The sequence below is a fragment of the Myiozetetes cayanensis genome, unplaced genomic scaffold, assembly GCF_022539395.1.
Source record: "Myiozetetes cayanensis isolate MyiCay16 unplaced genomic scaffold, myiCay2020 scf2-11, whole genome shotgun sequence".
NCBI lineage: Eukaryota > Metazoa > Chordata > Aves > Passeriformes > Tyrannidae > Myiozetetes > Myiozetetes cayanensis.
Window position 1 is genome coordinate 5908697 of NW_026087411.1, and position 15193 is coordinate 5923889.

The following is a 15193-nucleotide window of genomic DNA, read 5'->3' on the forward strand; positions in this document are numbered from 1 at the left end:
TCCTACATATAATTTCAAAATATTGAGACTTGGTGTCGTGACTTGCTCCTGATAACAAAAGATGTGGAACTTGATTTGCAATAATTTTTATTTGTGTTTCTCTTCTGTTACAGATGCAAGGAAGATACTTGGGCCTGACTTTCATCTGCCCTAAGACTTTCTCATCAGCACGCTCTCCCTAATTAACTTCTATTGCAAAACTTCTGCCAAACTGAACTGACCTCAAGTAAACAGCGGTGAGGTGGTGTGGTCTGTGAATCTCTGAGTGATGGTACAGTCAGGTTTATCATGAGGGGAAAGGACACAGAAATGTTTGCCCAGACTGCTGGGCTCACCAGGAGCATGGAGCACTTCAGCCTATATAAAAATTATGTTCTCAAAAAAAAAAATCAATACATTTTCTATGACATTAGCAAACCCTGAGCTGTATGGCAAGCTGTATTTAAAAGCTGAATGGATTTTTTTTTTAACCTAAACCACGACCTTGTCAGGGAAGCAGTGGGTTGCCAAAGGAACAACGAGACAACAACCTAGTATTCCTGACAAAAATGCAGAATATCCTGACAGCTCAAAGGAAGACCCAGGTTCAAGGTGGCCCATGCACCAGAGTAAAATCCAGTGTGTTGTGTTGGGTATATCCCAAGCCAGAGTTTCTCAGGCAGTGGCTGGTGAATCATTTCTCAGTGATACACTATACCAGGAGGTGTCAGTGTCTCCTGCCTCTGCTCTGTGTGCCTGCGAGGGGTTTATGGTAGGAGCTGCTCAGAGTTTGCAGTTGGGACTCTGGGATCTCTTCAATGGAAAGTTGCCCCTGCTTTAAACAGAGGAGTGGGACCAGCTTTCAACAACAGCATGGGCCAGTGAGAAAAGCATCTGAGTTTATAGAGGTCAGGAGGGGAATTACAACTTCTGTTTAGCTCTTCAAATAGGGATATCCACATCCATACAAGTCCTGGGTTCACCTTAATAACAATGTCCCCTAAATAGGAGCAAAACACTTTACTCAGGCACCCCAAGTAATGCGGTACCCTGCTGAAGTCAGAGTGCTGAAGGGTTTGTAAAACAACAATACATCACCTCCCAGGATGGGTATTTTACACAAGGGCCTTCCACTCTCTGTCAGTCTTGGCCAGTTCAACCTCCCTGAGGCAAATGAGGACCCAAGTGAAGAAACTGGAACACAAACATCTTCAGAGCCAAAATGTTGTGTGACCCTGGGAGCTACTGGTTGTGTCCACAGCACCTCAGGCTCAGTTTGGAGGGCAGGCTGTGCCCAGTCTGGTACGCTAACTGTGTGGACACATCCATCAGGAAGGATGTAAGTCGTGCCTGGGAAATAAAATGCAAGCAAAGTGAGTCTGCAAACTGGAAATGCTCAGTGACATCCGATATGGTGTGTGTTGGCACTTGCAGACAGGAGGGCTTAGGATAACCCTGCTTGCGGGAATGTCATGGGACGAAGCTTCCAGTCACAAAGACAGCTCTCCCAGGATCTCAGAAAGCTGTAGTTTACCTTGGAGTTGTGCAGAAGCTAGTCATTCATCTATTAGACGTTTGGAGGAAATCTTTGGGAGAATAACAGTGCTTCTTTTGAGGGCCCAGACTAGAGAAAAGACTTTCACAGCACTCAGAAACCTGGTCCCTACAGGCAGGGAGAGTCGCAGTGGTCATCAAATCCCTCTGAAGTGCAGTGAGAGGCTTGGACAAGCCCACACAGGGCTAATGCAACATGGACACTCATTGCAGATCCCAAAAGAGCTGCACCAGCAAAGGACATGACCATGCTGGGAGAGTGCTGCTTTTTCCACTTCCAGAGGAGACCTCTTTGGCAATTGCAAAGCTCACTCCACTTTTGCAGGCTGGAGCAGATGACTGGTATCTCCATGTACCACCACGTCCACCTCAAGGGATGACAGCTCCTATGGTGCTGGTCCATGACCAATCCCAAACACTTGTGCTGACAGCGTGTGTCTCCTTTCACAGCCATACCCTGCTCTTCCTCACTTTAAAGTAGATCACTCCATGGACCTTATGCCAGCACCTGAGATCCTCTAGAGTCTATACATAAGCCTAGTGTCTCGATGTAGTGCACCCTGGCTTCAGAGACCAGTTCACCCTTGCTAGGGGCTGGCTCAGCCTGTGTGCTGGCAGCAATGCCATGTGCTTAAATGTGGCTCCAGCAAGGTTCATTTTGCTGGGACTGGATGGGAAAACAAAGGGCTTTTGTCCCAGGGGAGATGTCTGGGTATGAGAAACCACCAGTTTCCCCAAGCCGTGCTGACTTGGTGCACCTCAGCATCCAAACTGGCAAAGACCTCAACACAATGTCAGCCTCCCTGCTACCTTTTGCAAAGGCCTTGGTTTTGCTCGGGCCCTGGGATTCAGGGGCACCAACCACATGGGCCAGACCTTCACCTTCTCTTTCACAGCATCTTCTCTGCTCGGATGGGCAGTGCTCAACAGCAGGGGAGCACCGAGTAACAACACCTGCTGCTGTGGGGGTTGCTGTCAGTGTTGTGTGGTTTTTGTCCATGCTGATGGAAAAGCCAAACTCTGTGCTTGCAGTGAAATCTGTGAGGTTTTATGGGAAATCAGGCAAGGCAACCTTGGCCCTGTCATCTATACCAGAGTTTGGGATTTCTTGTAAATTTCTGGAGTTTTTCCTAAGATCATATTCCCCCCAGTCCCCCATCTTTCTTCCTCCAATGGAATCAGAAGCTCACTGCCCAAGGACTGTCCCCACCATTCGCTTCCTACAACATATGCCTCAGTTCCTCGTGGCAAAATTAAATTCTGCTTTTGCATCTGGGAAATGTTGAGCTTTGCCCAGACTTGTGCTTGTCCAGTGCCCACACAGGCTGCAGTGCTCGGAAAAACCCAAGGCTGAAGCCCTCGGCTCAGACTCGTTCGCTCAGCTGTGGTCTCCATCACTCCTCATCACGCCGAGTGTGGACATTAATATAGTTAATGTGGCAGAGTCACAGCCCTGGCCTGAAGGACCTGCCATCAACAAGATGCCCTTTATGAAATGATTTCTGTCAGGGTGATTTATTGAGAAGCATTTTGCCTGGTTTTATCTCAGTCAGTGGGACTGTTTGGTGGGAGGTTTGCTCCAGTGGGGCCGGTGTCTCATCCATGAGCCAGAGGCTCTCAGAAGTGGCTTTGGCCTTTCTCAAATTAGTCTGCTTGTGACTCACAAACTTGTGTCTTGCTTTTAGATGAGAGAGATAGAGGAAGGACGGGTAAATAGGCAGACTGGTGCAAGTTTCATCCCAGCAAATTGCTTGAGCTACATCAGAGATGTTGCCAGTGGGCTTTAGACATGCAATTCCTGCCTGCTCCTCCATTAACCCTTCCCTTAGAGAAGAAAACGAGAGCACCTTGTTTCCTCACCAGGACCAAAGCACAGTGCTAGGAAGGTGAAATGACCCCTCATGCTTGTGTGCTGTGGGGACCTGAGAAGCAGGATGACCATCCAAAGTGGTCATCCATCACAGCATTCCATGTATCTGGGGGACTGCTGGGTTTGCACAGAAACCCTTCACCAAAATCTGTAGCATTTCCCACCAGCCTCCCCATATGCCTGAGATCTGGAGGAGGAAACTCCACATGAAGTAACCAGCCACAGGAAGGGCTAAGGAAGGAGCCAGCACAGGAACTGGATAAAACTGCCCCATGTCCCCTTCATGCTGGATACCTGCTTCACACGTGGGGGGTGATGAGCTCCCAGGAAAGGATTTCTGAATATGCACAAAGCTAAAAGAGAATTGCTGTATTTCTACTGGCTACAGGAGCGCCAAAAGTACAGGTACACATCTGGTTGCAACGGTTTAATTATTGGAAATTTGAATTTCACTGAATGTATGTAGAAATAAAAGCTGCATTTGCCTGTGAGGCTTCTGATACAGTGACAGAAGCTCCTAAGATACTTGTGGGGTTTTCACTTTTGGAACTGGTTGTCTGGTGTTAGTGAAAATCTAGGTTGTATTTACAAGTTCCCTCCACTGCCAGTCCGAATTACTTTCCACAGATCCCAGGCCCTCAGGAAAGGCTCAGAGTCCTGAATACAGTATTTCCCCATTTTAAAGTTGGACCTGTGTACCCTAAGTACGTGCATGTATCTTACACAAAGTAACACATCGCTTTTTGTTTATCTGGTTCAGCCTCTTGTGAAATACTCCAACCAGATTCTGTGCATTTTCAGCCCAACTGCTCTGAATGTAATTACCCAATCTTGCTAAAACTATTTCAATGCAATTAGCCAAAGCAATTATCCAATAGTAGAGTAAGTCCAAAAATTAAAAGCAGCAGAAAGAAAACAAGGGAACGAGAAAGAAAACAGGGGTATTTGCATCCGATTCTTTAAATTACTTTTCCTATTTGACAGTATGGAGGGAACAACCCTCTGCAGCCAGAAAAAGGTTGGTTTCAAAGCAGGAAAAAACCCCAACCCTGCCTTATCACTAAAGTTCATGCCTTGAAAACAGTTCTCCATCTGTAAATGCAAACCCAGGGAAGGTTTTGTGCCATCTTCCCTGAGGTCCTCTTTAGTCCCCTGGAGGCACATGAGAAACAGCGTTGCCTTGTTCCACATGAGCAGGATCAACACTGGTCAATGTCCCGTGAAGGAAAATGCTCCCAGAACCTGCTGGAGCTGGCTGGTGATGCTCTCCTGTGAAAGACACTGAGCCCTGGTGATTTCCTTGTGTTCCTGGGGAAATCGTTTGGGGCTGAAGTGGGAACTTTGCTCCAGGTGTGTGGGCAAATGCTGTGTCATGCTCAGCAGCAACTCAAAGGTTTGCATCCTTCTTCACCCAAAATGGCCCTTCCAAGAACATCATGTGGCCACTGACTCAGTCTTCACTGAGAGGCTGATGTGCTCAGTCCCTTTATTTGCTGATTCCTCACCATTTTCTGCACCCTGTGAACAGCCACATTAAACATCCACACACCAAATCAACACAACTCTCCCGGCTCAGTAATGGAGGTTATAAGCCAGCTGAACAAGTAGAGACTTACTGCTATGCATTCACTTTTCATTCTTCATTTCACTAATTAAGTAAGAAACCTGGCTCATAAATTAGTATGATTAAGGCAAATTAAGCAGTGCTGAACACGCTCTTAGCTGAGCAGACCATGTAACTGTGCAGATCATAGGTCGCTCCATCTGGACTTGTTTGCTTAGCCCACTCCGGACAAAGTCCTAGCAGATTTTGAGCATTTAATTGTCAACTCTTCATTTTTTACGGTTCACTGCTTGCAAGCCCACAGATTGCACAGACACTGAGAGACAAAGGGCCAAATCCTGCCCCATCCTGTCCCACTGGGAATGAACTGAATCAACAAGACAGGCGAGTGTGCTGCCGAGGGTGGGACGTGGCTGTGCCTGGCCGCTCACGCTGCACTTTGGACTGAGCAGAAGTAGGAGGCAGTGGTGTTTTACCATGGAGAAATTTCCTACCTTACAAGACCCCCCTCCTGTCCCCACCAGCTTTCCCTTTTCAGCTCAGGCCAGATCTCAGAATTTTCCCTGAACAATTTCCCTGGCTGTTTCCAGCTGGGAGCAAAGCATGGTCATTTCTCCAGTCACAGGGCTCATGGGGATAATTTATCCTTGTGCAGGTACTGGAGCACCCTGGCTGCTCCCATCTTTCTGCTCAGCATCAGCATTCTGGGACCAAGTACCACCCAGCCACTACTTGCATAAAAGTGCTGCAGCACTGGAGGTATCTGAGCTCTTCCTGGCAGCTCTTGTCCCCTGGAGAAAAAATTATGTTTCATCCCAATCATTTAATTTTGGGGAGGGAAGCCAGGGAGATCAAAGTGCCCTGTAATCCCATCTCAGCCATCCATCTCCATGTTGCACTGGGTTGAAAATGCCATGAGGCTTTTGCAGGCATGTCTCCAACCCTTCATTAGCCAAGCCCAGCTGAACATCTCCCTTCCTGCCTTGTTAGGAGCTGTGGCCCTTGCACAGGTAAGTCAGGATTCGGGATGGATGCAGGGAAGGGCAAACATCCAAACACCAGCATTCTTCTGAGCCCCAAGGGTATAGGTGAGATGGTGCATCTGCTGGCTTGAGGTGGATAGTGTTACTGGAATTTGGGATGCCTTTAGGATTAAGCATCATGCAGTGCTCACAAGGCTCCACTTAGCTGACATGTCTGAGCTCTGCTTGAAAATGTGATCTCCCTGTCATTACTCCTAAAGCTGCCTTTGCCTCTCCTTCTTTCTTTTCTGATTCTTTTCATCTTGGCCAGTTGTAACATGCACCTCCCTGTTATATTCTTCAGATGTGCTGCTCTGTTTTTACTTGAACTAAATAATTCTCTGTGCTCTTTCCTCCCTCTTTCCCAGCATTGGCCCTTCCCCCAGATTCCTGGCACAGGCAGTTTGTTTTCTATGGTTTTGCTTCAGCTGAGTTTGGTTATTGAATGTTCTTTCTTCTTTCCAGAGAGACTCCTGGTCCAGCCTCTGAGCAGCTTTTCCAACACATGAAGTGTTTCCATGTCTCTCCTCTCCTCCACTCCAAGAAGATTTAGTTGTATCCTTAAAAAAAGTAGTAGTAACCTTTGACATGTCTACTTCTGGCCCATTTTCTAAAGACACAAGGTTTATTTAATGGTGCTGTGTGTGATTGGCTCCCTCACAACTTGAACCCACTGGCCAAATTTAATGAAGGTGGACAGAGTTAGAGGGCTCAAAGACTTCAGGTTCTGCAAAGTTTTGTGAATATATGTGAGTGAGCAGACAAGGAATATGCTCTGTGTTCCCTGACCAAAGGGCAGAATTTGGGGATAAAAGCTCAACAATATGACCCAAAGGCCTCCAGTACCAAAGACAAATGAAAAACAAGCACTTACTTTTTTTTTTAAACGTCATGCTTTTTAAGCCATAAAATCTCATGAGTTTGGAGGGACCAGACTCCTGACTTTTAAACCCTTGGCTATGGAAGCAGACATGTTGGAGTCTCATTGCAGCCAAGAGAAGTCAGGAGACCATCTCAACCGCCTGAAGGTACTTCTTCACCTCCTCCTTCATGCTGGTTCCCTGCCAGGACATTCCTAGAAGCAAGAAAACAATGCTCCCAGCCTGGAACCATGCTGTTGTCTCTGAATAAGTGGTACATGTTGGGGGAGGGGCGGGGGGACACATAGCCTGGGACAAGGCACATCAAAGAGCAGGATGTACTGGATAACTTTGGGCAAGTCTCTTTACACTCTTGTGCCTCCACCTCTCTTCTCACCCCGCAGAAACCTTCGGTGGGGTGGACTTTTCCCTCATGTGTCTGTACAGCACCTACTACTACAGGGTTCTCACCAGGCTGGGCCTGCAGGGAGGGACTGCATTGGGTCCTAAAACATAACAGTTACGGGCACAGCAATCTCATTGAAGAGCCACGGGATCAGCTTCACCACAGACAGGAAAGGGGACAGCCTTGCTTGTAGGAATCTTTGCCCAGGGGCTTTGTTCCTGGGATGGGTTCCCCTTGGCTAGGGTTTGTCTCACAGACATTCATCCCAAGCAACGCTGAAGAGATAGAAAGCTGAGGTGAGGAAAAAGAGAGAAATGTAAGAGCAGGCGGAAAGGAAGACAGACACTGGGAGAGAGAAAGCAGGAGACAGTTGTCATGTCTGTCAGAACAGGTTGTTGCTGACTCAGGGCAAAATATTCCTGTTGGAAGACCAAAAGCCTTCCCTAGCCCATCTGCTGTGTGCACAGACCATGCTCTCACAGCCAGCAACCAGGAGAAGGCTGGCACTGCTCCCTGCTGAGGAGCACAGCTGAAAACTGCCCCATTTGCTTCCTTTGGATGCATAAGTCACTCCCCATAAAGGCCTGATAATCCAAGGAGAGCTTCTCCAGGGTGTGCATTTGCCTTCATTCCTGACTGTACTTGGCTGTAAGACGGGCATTTCACCTACGGTTCCCACGCGAAGAAACCCCCAGGGCTGTAACCCAGCTTCTCCCTCCCCACAGACAGCTATTTACAAGGTTTCAATGGGTAGGTCAGAAACAGCTCCATGTCCAGAATTGCCACTGCCAAAGGAAGGAGAGGGGGGGTCTTTGCAAAGGGCTTTAATAATCTTCCTGTTGCTCTGGCTGGCAGCTTTCGGCATTCGTCCCACATTCTTTAGTAGCCCTTTCCTTAGCAATGAATAGGCTTTCAGCACGCTCTCATAATGGTTTCTTTTCCTGTGGCACTCAGAAAAAGCTTTCAGCCTGCTCCAGCTGCCGCCTCTGCTGCCTCCCCTTATCCACCAGAAAGATGTGGTGGCTCTGCTCAGCATATCCTCTGCTGCCAACAGAGCCACTCTTTCACCTCTGCAACAAGGTGGCGTGTGAGCAAGGGGTGGAGGGTGGCTTTGCCTCGCTTCATTTTTCTTAAGGCTCCTTTGCAAGCTGAGTTAGGGCTTCTTCAACCCCTCGAGAAGGACATGTGTCCCGTGGCTCAGCAGCCCCGATGCAGGATCAGGGGGCTTCAGCCTGGGGCTGACACCCTGTTCTGTGGCTGCACTGTGCCAGAGGCTGAACTTGCACCCCCTGATGCAAGAGGTCTGGGCTCTGACCTCAGGCAGGTGTAAAGCGCACGGTCCTCCTGCCTTGTTTTGCTCATCTTAATTCCCAGCAGGGCTGTTATTCCCCAGACCTGCAGTGACAGGACTGTTAACACGACCGCAGAGGTGTGCAATCCACTCTGCACAGGTATGTTGTTGTTTGTTTTGCTTCGCCTGGTTTTGATAATGATGCTGCTTCATTAGGGAGCTGAAATTGCTTTAGCTCAGGCTAGCAAAAGGGCCTTTGGAGCTCCCAGCAGTCATCTCATACACCTACAGCAGCCTAGACAGCTTTGAAAATTTTACGGTGGGTAATGCAAGCTCAGATTCTCAAAGGTTTTGAGATCAATGAGAAATACAAGCCCCAGACAAACATCAGGTATCAACGTACTTTTCCAGGTCTAGCTAGGAAATGTGTCTGAAACTGTGGACTTCAGCAGCAAAAAGCTCAGTTTCCATGATGCAAACACGATGGGAGGAAATGAAGAGAGTAGCAATGCAACTCGAGTAAGTATTTACCATTTTCTTTAGATATATGTTACTCCCTCTGTATTTCCACATATTTTTATGTCTCTTTTCAGGACTAAAGAGATAATCTGCATTGCCCCCTTTCTCCCATATTAGGAAAACTACTTTGTGATTCACACAGAGAACTGGGACCACAGTAAACACAAGGTAAGCATTAGTCTGGTACACTGGCACATGCACTGGGAGATGTGTATCTACGTGACTCCATCCACCCACCCCTCATTAACAGCTCTTGATTCCAGCATGCAATTTCACTGAAATTTTGCTGGAGGGTAGAAATCTCACAGGAAGTGTATTTCTGTGAGTTTTGTCACAAAAGTAGGCAGGTTGGCCAAAGAGAAACCTCCTCTGAGGAGCTGAGGAGCTGTCTCTGAGCAGAAAGTGGAGGACTCACAGCCTCAGAGACCCACAGTCTCATTAGACTCGTGAGCCTAATAACATCTCCTGAGCCTGAATGCCCAATTCTCTTCCTCACAAAGGAGGGAATTGCACTCAGTGGCTGAACAGCAGCCTTGGAGGACAAAGGTAAAAAGCTGTGACACCTTCCTAAATCTGTATTTCACAGATTATAGCAAACATGGCAAGTTTTTAGTGGATGCAGCCCTGGTAGCCACTTGTCTCCACCAGGAGAGGTGCAGAGGGTGACAAAAGTGTGCAGTGAGCTCTGTACAGGACTAACCACACACCTCTGGAAAAGAGATGATGGGGTTACAAAAAACAGCAGACAAATCTGCAGGAGTAAAAATGAATGGAAGCCTTTTAAATCCAAAGGACCACCTGGAAATATCTGAGCTGCAGACTGTTGGATACCTGGGATGTATTCTTGGAAAACATCACATATTACTTTGCTCACTCTTACGTTCTTCTTTTCCAGCATGACTGTTCTCACAATATTTTGCTGCTCTCCTCATAGCCACAGGGATCTCCAGAGCTGCAGTTACTTCTCAGAGACATGCTTGGTCCATATGTTGGCTCCCACTGCCCCTGGTGTGGCCACTGTGACAGTGTCACACTCCTGCATCAAGCTGGGGGCATGGGAAGACGTCCTTACAGGCCAGTGGGCAAAGGGCAGCTGCACGCTCCTCTATGTTCCTTGGCAGAAGTTTTGCCATTCCTGTTTGCTGTCATCCCAGTTTACTGTCACCCATAATCAGGGGTACAGTATTCATTGTCATAACGTAATCAGGGACAAAATGTGTAAGGATAAATATTCCCCTTGCTTATTCTAGCCACTGAATCACAACCAACATTCAGAAATTGCTCATGCTTTTTCGCCCCTCCCTAATGTAGCTTTTTATAGCATATTCCGTACAGCTGATGTAAATCAAGGCATGCTGTGCTTGTGTATGAATGCTTGAATGCCAGGCAAATCCTCAGTTGCCTAACTTACCCGCCTCCTGCCAGTGACAAGGCACTCTGTCAACCCACAACCACGGGAGAAATCAGCAGGCACTTGGAGCACTTGCAGGTTCTTCACTCAGGCGTGTTTCCCACAGCTGAAACCCTCCCATCGTTTCCCTTGCTTCTTCAGTAGCAAAGCTTTACTGCGAGAGATCACACAGCTTGTTTTCAGATCAGCCCAGCTTATTTTGAAAAGCCTGACCCTGGATTTCCCCCACCAGCTAGAGGCAATGTCCCCTGCTAGGACAGGTTGTCACATATCCAAGATCTTGAACGTCTGTGCTTGTTCTTGCCCTTTTTTTTTTTCATGCTTTTCCCTGCTTTACTGTCAAAGAAAAATCTGAGGGAGAGCTTATGAAGGAGAAAATTGCATTATTCCTGGGAGGTGATTCGGGGTCCCTGTTTGCCATCATGTACTGATTTGTTTTTCTTCATGTTTGTGTATTATGATGGTTTTGAAAAAGGGAGTAACACACCCTATCCTAAATTTACTCCTGTCTCAATATGAATTTGTTTCCAGAGCCATCAAAGGAGCCTTAGAGTAAACAAGGTATGTGTGGGGGTATTATTCTATATTTTTAATCTTCTTTCCGGTAAAAACTGCATGTGCCTTTGGAGGATAAAGTTAAATATTTACCCTAGGTTAACCATCCCTGTCTGCAGAGTTTATATTTTGTTGGAGTTTGGGCAAGCGAGTGGTATTTGCAAAATTCCTTGCCTGCCTCTGCTATTAGAAAATGCATTTACAAAGGCCTTTTTTTTTTTTCATCCTCAGAATATTTTTGATCAGGTGTGAGAACTTACCCAGCCTGGAAAGACATTGGATTAACATGTGACACTGTGGTAGGATTGCATTTGGGACTGGATTCTTTTAGTTGCTAGTCAGGAACCTACATGAAACAGGACCTGAGGGAATATTCTTTGGATCCGTTGGCACTGAGGGCCTGGGGACTTTCCTTCTGTGGTTTTGGATGTCTTGAAATCTGGCTCATTCTGACAAGTCCAGGTGACTGTGTGTGGGTCCTGCATCCAGCTTGCAATGGGTTGAGCAGGTCAGAGGCACTGGGAAGAGCTGAGGAACACAGCTTGTGTTCCTCCCAGAGGCAGGCAGAGAACACTTCTGCGATGGGGCTGGAGTCTGTCCAAATTGCTTGGCATCCCAGGCCCAACAAGTCTTCTTGCCAAGCTAAAGTCTGCATACCAAGGAAGTGCTCTAGGCCTTCCCATCTCAGCTAGCGTGATGTGGCTCTTCTAAGGACTTCGTTTTGCTTGGTAGAAAACAAGCTCCCTCCCACGTGCTCTTCCTGAATTCTCCTCAGAAAAAGGCCACTCTGTAATACAGCCCCTTAGGACACTGCAGGCTGCCCAGAATGTCTCCATTTGGATGTTTGAGAGCATCTTTATTCAAGCTTCTCTTGAAAAACATGAATATACATTGCAATGTCTTTCTGCCCTCTTCCCTTTCATCTTGCTCCCTCCGCCCCCACCACGGCTTTGAGGGATCAGTCTTCAAACTACTTCAAACCAAACCAGTCGCGGCACATGGGCTGATTGATGACTTCTCTCTAAGCCTACAGGAGTTAGGGTCTCCCAAGGACAGAAGGTAAATGGCATCCAGACCCAAGGAAGCTCCTGAAAGCTGCAGATGACCTTGTCAGTCTTAAGAAGAGGGAAATAGAATCAGGAAGACAGAGGAGAGGGAGGCGGCACAGTGAGTGTTCTCTGCACTCTTGCTGCTATGTGGTTTTGTAGGAAACGTGGCCTGAGGGATACTCTGACCTGTGCCAAGTGAGCATGTAACAGATGTGAGACTCAAGGAGCTGCAAACAGCTCTTTGAAAGCCTTCCTCTCCTCCTCTAGCAAAGAAATTAAAATCTGATTTCTCTCAGACTTTGTATGGGCCTTCTGCAGGTGTGGAAAATCATCATCTCTGTTTCTTTGGGGCATTAGGATTAGACATTACATTTACAGAAAGTAACAGCTAGATTACAGATGTCCTATTTTAAGTGTCCATCCCATGGATATGCAGCAAGACTGTGCTAGAATTTAACAGTGGGAATGGAGGAGTAGTAGGAAAAAGGACATGTAAGCTTTTGCTCTGAGAGGTCCGACTATAAACTTCTCTCAACAAAGCAGGAACATTTCTGAGGACAGTGGCTCAAATTAAATCCTGCACTCTGCTTGCTTGGTGATGAAGCATAAAGGGGAAGGATGTGAGTCCCTTACAGCCATCAAGATTTTTTCATTCCTTCCACCAAGGATGGAATTTCAAATGTCTACCATCAAAAATTAATATCAAGCAGAACTTGATTGGACATCAGCATGACTGGAATTTGACTGGAAATCTTCCTTCCTGGGCCAGTGGTGAAAACTATATTGGCTGCTTCCTCACATAAAGCAAAAGGATTTTTTAAAATTTTGTTTAAAAGGAACTGGATTTTTTTTTCTGTGGTTGCTTGTTGTTGTTGTTATTGTTTGGTTTTGATTCCTCTCCTGATTTCTGGAGGAAGCATTCTAAGCCCTGTGAAGGTGAAAGCCATTTAAGACAAAAAAAGAATCTTCAGGTTGCAATAGTAAAAGTCAAAATCTCTGATTTAGAAGCACCAGTGGGGTGGACATTGGAAGCATGCAGACTCAGTCACTGGAAAGCTCCCAAGATCTACAAGTGCTGAAATGAAAACATGACACAATGGATCAGTCAACGATTACTACTGAATAAGCCACCGGGCTTTGGGGTTAATCACTGCAGCCATCCATGAACTCTCACAGCGTGTGGAAAAACAGCTTTGCCTAGAATGTCTTTGGGATGATGTCCATTTGTATGGTGGGAAGTTCATGTGTTCCCTTGTCTCCTTCTTGACAAAAATGTTCTGATTTTGAGATATGTCAAGGAAAGAAGGAAAACTGTTTGGATCAGTGTTTGAATCAGGAAATCAAAAGGGGGGAAATAAAGGAAGGGGAAACTGGGACTCTGAATTCTCATGGTGTCATTGACCAGGAAGCTTGACACAAGCATCGCTTTGTCAAAGTGTTCTTCTTGAAGTGTTGTCTATCACCAAACAGCCTTACCATGGGTTAAAAAACATTCACTGGGACCTACGATTTTGGAGGTGTGTGTTCCTTCAGGTTACCTGACTGTTCTCATGGCACTGCTGTCAGCAAAGTCAGTCCCACAAGGACATGGTGTGTCTCCAAGAGAGGAGTCTGCTGTCATTTCATACAGTGGAAAAGGTTCTGTGTTAACTCTTGTGCTGATCTCACACATGTGTTGCTGCAAATGAGTTTTCCAATTTAATACGTTCTTCTTGTTCACTCTTTCCTGATTTTCTCCCTGTGCTTTCATTTTGCATATGGGAATGGCATTTGTGCTCATTGTTTAGATTTATGATCTTTTCTCAGCTGAAACAGAGAATAAAGACTTTATATTTATGTACTTGTTTTATAATTTTCTGTCATCCTTTCATTTCCCCTTTTCTCTTCCCCTTTTCATGGGTAAATGGAAAGAAAAAAGGGTAAGATCAAGAAAGAACAGCAGGGGAAAATGCAAGGAAAAAAAGAAGCATGACGTTTTCACAAGGAACATTCTCAAAATATTAATTAAAAATCCATTTTAGTAATGCCTCTGATGGGGAAAGAAACAATTATGTTGTGTGGTTACTTTATTATTCACAAACCTATTTGCAGAAAAAGACTCAAACCTGATTTAAAAAGATCTACAAAACCTTTTTGTTCCTTTTGAGGTTTGTGGAACTGAATGTCTTTAGAACCATTTGCTGATGCTTGTTTTCTTGTTTAGTTTAGTCTCTGTTTATGATGGAACATTCATTCCCAGACTTCCACAAGCCAAGCCTTACTCATAGGGAAAGTTATTAGGAGACAAAATATCAGATCAATAAGAATATGGCTGGTACCTTAAGTCAAATTTCAGTGCAAGAGCAAGCTGCAAGTCAAGACTTTGCATCAAGCTCTGAAGTGGATGGTGGCAAACACAATTGCTTGTTGGTGGTGGTGTTATCTATCTACACATGGACAATTCCCAGGAGTTCCAGCCACGGTGCCGCAATTTTCAGATCTATCCATGAGATTGGAAAGCAGAAAACAGTCTTATTAAATCAGGATTATTGTCCCATCACACCCTGTCAGTCTCTTTAATTAGTGCAGTCTACTCGAAAAGCAGATGTGTGGCTGGTTGTTTTCACAGCGTGTTTTCTGCTAGGCTGTGCTTTGCTGATGTCAAGGGAACGAACTGAAATGGAGCCCCTGCTCGAGTCCAAACATTGGCTGGAGCTCGTGGAAGTGGCTCTGTGAGCAAACATGACAGTAAGTGCACCCCTGGGGCTTCTGCAGAGTTGAAAGCCCCGGTGCCCTTTGTCAGCCCCTTGTGTCGCCAGAGACATCGTTTGCTCCTCAGAGAACCTGCTCGTGTGACCAGACTGGGTTTCAGCCCAGTTCCTTAAGGAAGCATGCTCAGGGTGTCCGTGCCACTGATGACCAGGGACACCACAACCTGCCCTGGAGCAGAGGATTGCTCCGGCCTCGATGAGAGGTTCCTGGAGAGAAGAGGGGGACGCTGAGGGGACACGTGAACTCCACAGGGGATGGGGACGTGTGTGAGCTGTGAGGCACTGAGGGGGTCACTGAAGAGACGTGGGCTGTGAGCACACTGCTGGGGATGTGTGTAAAGCACGGGGACACGGAGGTGACGT

At 46.5% G+C, this 15193-nt stretch overlaps 1 long non-coding RNA gene across 3 annotated transcripts; it reads left to right on the forward strand.

The window, feature by feature from the left end:
- The first annotated feature begins 27 nt into the window (after positions 1–27).
- On the forward strand, positions 28–14261 carry LOC126640687 (uncharacterized). Of its 3 annotated transcripts, none has more exons than XR_007629117.1 (5): positions 28–3808; positions 6455–8706; positions 8958–9233; positions 11008–11037; positions 11263–14261. It is a non-coding gene; the product is annotated as an uncharacterized LOC126640687 (long non-coding RNA). The 3 variants fall into 3 exon arrangements; XR_007629118.1 differs by having other exon boundaries at positions 6455–7017; positions 11263–14258; XR_007629116.1 differs by having other exon boundaries at positions 6455–9233.
- Positions 14262–15193: the final 932 nt, after the last annotated feature.